Source organism: Triticum dicoccoides, chromosome 1A, assembly GCF_002162155.2.
Source record: "Triticum dicoccoides isolate Atlit2015 ecotype Zavitan chromosome 1A, WEW_v2.0, whole genome shotgun sequence".
Lineage (NCBI taxonomy): Eukaryota > Viridiplantae > Streptophyta > Magnoliopsida > Poales > Poaceae > Triticum > Triticum dicoccoides.
The window spans coordinates 497,106,083-497,113,982 of NC_041380.1; the positions used below are offsets into that span (position 1 = coordinate 497,106,083).

At 42.7% G+C, this 7,900-nt stretch overlaps 1 pseudogene; it reads right to left on the bottom strand.

Moving 5' to 3' along the window:
* Window positions 1-3,778: 3,778 nt before the first annotated feature.
* LOC119353985 lies at window positions 3,779-7,116 on the bottom strand (annotated as a pseudogene).
* Between the last annotated feature and the right edge of the window lie 784 nt (window positions 7,117-7,900).

Sequence of the window (7,900 nt, forward strand, 5' to 3'; positions counted from 1 at the left end):
CGCGGATAATATGCAGTGTACATACAAGTGCTCATGAACGTATTTAGCTAATTAGTACTAATACGGCCTAAAATCAATTGTTTGTTGTGTTCTGTATGTGCCGAGGCCCAAAAAAGCCCATGCCCCACGTTGTTTACCCATTTTTAGCTGTCAACTGCACCTAGGTTCGAGGAAAACCTAACGAGCGACTGCAGGTCATTTAGATCGATTCCATGCGACCACGCAGCCGCCCGCCGCTGTTCTCGCCGCCGCGCGCCGGCTGCCGGCTTCCGCGATGCCAGTCGCCAAACGCCAAATAAGGGCCTGTTCGGAGGAGCTCCACTCCACAACTCCACTCGCGGAGCTGGTGGAGCAGCAGTTCAAAAATGCAGAGTTGAGAAAGAGGTGCTCCGCAGCTCCTCAGATTTCCTGGAGCCGGAGGATTACCGAAAACATCACCGTGATGGAGCCGTGCTAGCTAACCATGGCCGCCGCGGCCCCGGCCTCTGTTAATCCGGCCGATATGTCAATACCCGACAAGCTCCATTCTAGTTTCTTGATCACGGTATGTATTCCTCACTCAAATCTAAATGTATTAGGTACTCCCTCCGTTTCAATTTACTCATAATTTGAACTGAACTAAAACCACGACGAGTAAATCAGAATGGAGGAAGTACTTTACACTTTTGTTGATGGACTGCCGATTGAAGCCTATTAGTGTAGTTGATTGGTTTTCTTCATAAACGAAAATTGATTAATCTACTAATTACATGTGTTCTTTTCTGAACGGGAGATTATTTTCTTTGAAAAATTATATGATTGCTGTATGTAAAGATTGTTTGTAGAAAGGTTCTCCTTATTGGATTATCAATTTTTTTGGCGAGCTTCTAGTCATGGATCTAATTTTGTTAATTAAATGAAGCCTTCTCTGGTTGCCAAACATAAATTGCTTAGTGAGACTTGTTATTTTTTATGTCTTATATTTTGCAATAAGCTGCACCTTGCAGTGTGAAATGTTCCGCACAATGCATTGATTTGTGTTCGTACTAACGACGGTGTAGAGCGAAGTGGAAAGAAATTGGGTCGCGCATTGAACCCCTCTTGCTTTCGTCCAATTTTTATGTCTTGTGTGGTGGGGTGATTTTTTTTCTATTCGCCCCCCTCATGTTCAAATCCTGGCTCCGCCCCTGTAGTCATATACCCGGATACCCCTACAACATGCTTTATTAACAGTGCATGTCTGTTTTTTCAACGTAGTTGCACTTAAACTGAAACCAGAACAATTGAAAAGGCGAATATCTTCACATGGCAAGGCACATACACACGAACCGTTGCAACAAATAGTTTTATATATCGTATTAATGGATGCTACCATCGGCACTGTCCAAGAGGAACTCCATAATACGACAAACCAATATAATTTTGGAAACTCTTAATATTTGATTCCAATATAAGAGTTTTGCTTTCACTTAATTTTTTCTAGAGTCGTTCCTCCTACCTGGCCAACAACTGGGTCTTGATTTAAATCACGTTAATTTCCATCAGTGCCATGCCTTGGTCACATCCAACCACAATCCTACACAAAACAGTATATTTATCATTACAAATTCCATGTTGGCGAAAATAAATAGATATGGCAATGCAGCATTTTTGTAAAGGAAACTATTGGTGGACATATTGTATAGTAGACGATACCACCCAAATACTCCCTCCGTCCCGTAATATAAGAACGTTTTTGATACTAGTGTAGTGTCAAAAACGTTCTTATATTACGGGACGGAGGGAGTAGTTGTTTTCATGACCCATGAAGTGATTTTATCAATTAAAAATTTAGTTAGTTGCATCGATAATCAGAAACTAAAGAGTTCGGTACAGTGCTTACGAAAGGCCATAATATTCATAGTTAAATGGAATGTAACATCTGAAGCAAGTTTCGTTCAGTGAAAAATATTTTAAACCAGAAAGATAGTCAACTGCAAGCACCACAGTTTTTGGGAAAAAATGTACATCTAACAAAAAAAACTGCATCAAAATTAAATGAAAATGTAGCATATTACCATGCCCAATTGCTCCACTGGAAACAATCTTTTTTATACAATTATACTTCTATGATTGAGAATACAAGTATATATTATTGTATGTCAATGTATGTGACACATAAGACATCAAACCTAAGATTTGGTCCTTGATAGGCCAACCATCACCTTATTTCTTGGTGTTATAGCTATTTATCGTGTTAATTAATATTTTTGTAGAGAACAGAGAATATCTAAGGTGCAGAAAATTGAATCATAAGTATGCATGGCTTGGATCTCATACACACATTAGTATGTATGTTAGATCTGATATACATATATATTCGTCCACTGATAAATCAATATGCATCACCGGAACTAAAGTCTTTGCATGAGCATAACCAAAAAGAGAAGTCATATTTCTTACAACAGGGCACATGAGCATACGGGTTCCAATTATGTGCAATTAAATTCATATTTTTATTAACAATTTATGAACAAATCCAAAAGAATATTATGACATAGCAATACTATCTTGGTGAAACGGTTCTGACAAATTGAAGTCATCAAGTTACACTCACACATACAACTATATATATCATAATTGGGAAGCATGCATAAACCGACTAATCAGAGAGTTTGAAGGAGCATAATTTCTCCTACAAGTCACTAAGTAAAACTATCACAACTCTTCAATAGTAACTTCTTCAAACTATGTTTCTATTTTTTTTACAAGCATTCACGTCCACACGTTTTATTTTAGAACTTCTAATACTCATGCAGACTCACGGGTTGGTGACCAATGTTGTACTAACTGAAATAAAAGATGACATAGAAAGTTTCTTACCTTGTTAAGCCTTTTAGATATCCAAGAGCATTGACAACACCGAGATTTAATCCAATGATGTTCTCGAGCCTGCAATATCAGAAGGCCGGCCACCGTCAACTTCAACAAGAAGTGTTTAAAAAATAACTTCAAATCCTAAGAATTTGATTTCGGTCGCTCTATGAAACATTTCATTTCGCAAACTGCGCAATGCACTTTTCGACTACAGAGTTGTGCCGGCAAATTTGAACAATGTTTGGATCACAGCATGCATAGCTCCTTTGATCATGATAGAGGTAGTTGAGATTGGTTGCCCTAGCAGCAGCGTGGACAATTAGAAAACAAGAAACAACACCTGTTTTAGTTTTATGGGACAGCTCGGTAGTAATGCAAGTTCTGTAATGTTCAAATCTTTAATGCACCACATGGATGACTACTAGTGGAGCTAGTAGAAAATAATACGAGGCATATATTTATAAAATAAATAAATAAGTAAGGGGTGACCAGCATTGATTGTTTGATGGTGAACTAGGTTGTAATTTTGACGATCAGTTAGCAAATGAGCTCTGATTAGTGCTACTAATCAAGGAAAATACATGCTCAAGGGGGACGGGTGAAGGTCAAGTAACAATCTTAAGACTTCATGGCTCATGGGGCAATTTTTAGTTTCAGACAAGGGCTTTTGTTTCTCTGGTCTGGTGTTAAAAATCTCTGAATGTCTTGTTTTTTATTTGTTGCTCCAAACTTTGTACTGTTTGTTTCCATCCTGTATGGAAACCGGAGGGGGAACCCTCTTTCTAGGCAATAATCACTTTGATGCGTCAATCAATTTTTTTGGAGAAACAGGTCAAATAAAAGTTAATCTATAGCATCTAGCTAAGATCACTCTGCATTCTCTTACTGTAATATTCTACACAAGTACACCCAGCTGTACAGAACTAAGATTGAGTCTTCATTGTCATACTGTAAGACTGTACAGAAGTAGAAGGAAGTACTTGTATGTGCTGCTATGAGACATCCAGTTCCAGACTCGCACAGTCCCATCAAGCGAACCAGTAACTAGTACCCGAAGTTCTGGATGCCAACAAAGAGCACTGAGACCCTTTGCATGTCCTTGGAGCATATCGACGCAACTATCTGTCTCTAGGTCCCAGATCTTATTGAATAAAAAATTGAAGCACATTATTATTCACGCAGAAATATAATGCATTGTTCTGTTAAGAAGCCATATGTAGTACCTTTGCGGCACCATCTGAAGACCCAGAAATCAAAAAGTGCTGAAAATAGCGCGGGTGGTAATGAACACAGAGTAGACCATCGGGATGCCGATCCCACGTGATATTGCACGTTGTAGAGTGAATATTCCAGATCTGTAAATTGCAAGCATTGGCCCAAAATAAAAGATAAACAAATTATTGGATAGTGCAGTCCAAGGCCCAACGAACATAGCTTTCAATCAAGAACTGTGTATAATTTTGGTTACCAAATTCAAAAGAGAGGAAAATATAACCTTGACTGTGCGATCCAAGGAAGCACTGGCAAAGCTTTCGTCGTGCCTCGGGTTAAACATTACTTGTGTGACTGTGTCATCGTGCCCCTCAAAAGTTCGGGTACACTGCCATCCGTTAGTCCAATCCCAAAGCTTAATCTTGTGGTCATCAGATGCTGACAGCAGAAATGAAGGAGTTGGATTATCCGCCAAGCACATGATGCGATGACTATCATGAGCTTCTTCGATCATTTCTACATCTTCCATCGTGTTATAATCGTACACATAGATGCACCCATCGCCATTGCCAACCACAAACCATCCCTCTCGTTCAATAAATTTTGCCGAATATGCTGCAATGGGGAAGATAATATCAGAATTGTAGTTCTCGTACGTGATCACTGCTACTGGTTTGAAGTCCTAAAAAGTTCATGACAGACCAAGTTATTTTTAAGAAAGGTGAACAGTGTTAGGAAGCATGCCTGGCTCTCTAGTGACTTCAGTGGAGTTCACCTCTGCCTGCACAAGAAGAACATTTTTTGATCAGTTCTAAATGCTCAGTCCATGGTCTAGCACACTATAATAACCACAGAGGATGACAAGTTGACAACACACCTGAGTTTGGTAATTCCAAATGCAAACATGACCCCTCTTGTTGCTCGTCAAGATCCTGTATTTGATGATGGGAAATAGAAAATCAGAGGGGAAATCATCTACTACCTCACGAATTAGCAAGCACTCACCATGGTTCTGTTGGATGGACATCTACAGACAACACCTCCCGGTAATTAGGACCATCTATGATCTAACCCCCCAAAAAACCAACAGAAGTTAGAGAATTTTCTGATAGTCAAGTAGTCCCTCCGTTCCAAATTACTCGTCGTGGTTTTAGTTCAAATTTGAACTAAAACCATGACGAGTAATTTGGACGGAGGGAGTAGAAAGGAACAGAAAAAGAAAAATCACTACCCTGGAAACCACACTAACAAACTAAGACAGTGCAAATATTAAGTAGATATTTACTTTTGATCTAAACTGAACTCACCTGATCGTTAGAGATAGTTTCAGCTAGTGGTTCACAAGCAACCGGAACTTTCGCCTCTTTCACCTCATCACCGATGGAGTCAAGGAACATGGCCACGGAAGCTGGGTCGACACTGTCGAGGTCCTCATGGTATGCAATACTGCTTTGTAGTATCAAACCATCGTCGCTGTTCGACGGTGGCGACTTCTTCTGTTCGCGCATTATCATAGTGAGAATGTAGGTGCACTTCGGCGGGACAACACCACACAATGGCAGCTTTGTAAGGTACCTCCTTGGGAATTTGGTTTCAAGCCTGAAAGCAATACGATCATCTCTGTTGTTCATTTGGTAAAGCGAGCTGGAGGTCAACCTCTTTGGCCCAATAGGAAAGTTTATCCGCTGGGGCTGCAGGCTGAGAACGTTATTGGAGTCTATCTGCGAAAGTCTGTTGAGTGTGTCCATAATTTTTTCTATGGATGGTCTCTCGCGCCGATCAATCTTCACACACTCTAGCCCAATGTTGATACATGTTTTTATTTGGTTGAGGCAACCTGGATCTAAGGACGGATACTCTGACGCTATGAACTCCTCTGTCCAATTACCACGTACCTACGTACAAAGTTGGAATTATAATTCATTGAGATAATATAAAACCTATCATGTTGATTTCATCCATCTACAGTATAAAACAGATGTAACATAAGTTTCTAAATTTTATTCTTCAAAGCATCAAGTAATATCTTCTCTTACATTTTCGATGAAATCCCTTGCAGACAGTTTGTCTTGGCTGGGAATATGTTTCTCTCCTGTGCTGGTCTCCATGATGAGTAGGCCTAAACTGTAAATGTCTGCCAGTGTGGAGATTTCACTTCTGTATAGATATTCTGGAGCCATGTATCCACTGAATACCATCAACATTAAGAGCATTATAAGCATTACCAGAGAGGTTCAGGTTAAAGTGCAATTTACTTCATAATAAACGAACAATATCTTATCACAGTTTGTGATTGACTTACTATGATCCCATGACATTTTGTGTATTCATCATTGTTTGTTCTTGACCGAAGAGCCTCGAGAGACCGAAATCCGCAATTTTCGGCCGCATGTAATTATCCAGCCATATGTTTTCTGGCTTGAGATCCATATGAACAATAGGAATGCTATGTAGAAACAGTAAACCCTTGCAAATACCTTTAATTATTTTGAATCGTGTCTCCCAGTCCATTTTCCTGGGTACTTCTGACGAAGCAGAACAATAAATTGTTTAAGCACTCTAAGATGATTACGTGTGACGCCCGGATAATTAAGCTACAGTGAACCTCTGCTAATGATGCCAAGTCACCTTGGTTACCGTTGATAAACTCACGTGATTTGAAACCGATTCAAACTCAAACTTAAAATAGTCAAAACTAGAAAAAGTTTCCAAATATTAAAACTAAAATGTTTGGGTTGTGCCAGATAGTGCATAGGTAATAATGATGGAGAAACCACACTTTTATGAAGTATTTAAATGCACTAAAATAATTTAAACAGCAGCATAAACAATTAAATAAATGTGTTTTATAATTTATAAAATGTACACTACTTTATTAGGGGTTAATCTTTTTGTGGCAGTGCGTTTAGTGGTAATACAAATTTAGGGATCATTTTTATATTTTACAAAACTAAAATAAATTATAAAACAGAAAAAAAATAACCAAACAGAAAAAAAAGGAACCCCCCGCTGGGCCACTTGGCCCAGCTAGCCTCCGCCGTCCGAACGGGCTGGCCCAACCGCGCCCATATCCCCCCCGGACCACGAAACCCTAAACTGTCGTTCCCCCATTTCCCCACTCGCTCTCTCCCTCTCCCCCACCACTCTCGATCCCATCTGGATCGGGGTGAGGAACAAACCACGCCGCCGCCGATTTCCGTCGCCGGAGCAACCCCGACGTCGTGCCGCCTCCCCGCCGGCCTGCCTCCTCCACAACGCCGTCGTCCCCATCGACCACCTCGACCCCCGCTGCCCATTTCCCTACCGGCCCCGTGAGCTACCCTCCCTCCTCTCTCTGCCATGCCGCGCGGCCGCTCCGCCGTGGCCGCGCCCTCTCCCCTACCCCTCCCGCGCGCTCCCGCGTCGTCTGCAGCTCCGGCCGCCGCTGCTTGCGGCTGCTCCAGCGCGCGCCCCCGACGCCTCCGCCCGTGCCTGCCCCGTCCGGCCTCAGGACGCGCCCCGGCCGCGCTCACCGCGGCCTGCGCTCACCGTGGCCTCGCCCCGCACCGTTGCCTCACTCCCGCGCCGGTTCCCTCTCCCCTCTGTCCCCGCGCGAGCACCACCGCGCCGGCTTGCCCGTCGTCTTGCCGCTGCATGCGCCAAATGCGCCGTCCCGCACCCGCGCACCGCGTCGTCGTGGTTGCGACCTGTGCCCCTCACCGCAAGCGCTCCGGTGCCCGCTCGCGGCCGTCGCCACCTGCATCGTTCCGCTACTCCCTTGACCGCACCGCCGCTGCCTCCGCCGCCTACCGCTCCCCCTCCCGCGCACATCGCTTCCGCCACAGCCTCACCGGCGCTCCCTCCGCCCTGGCCG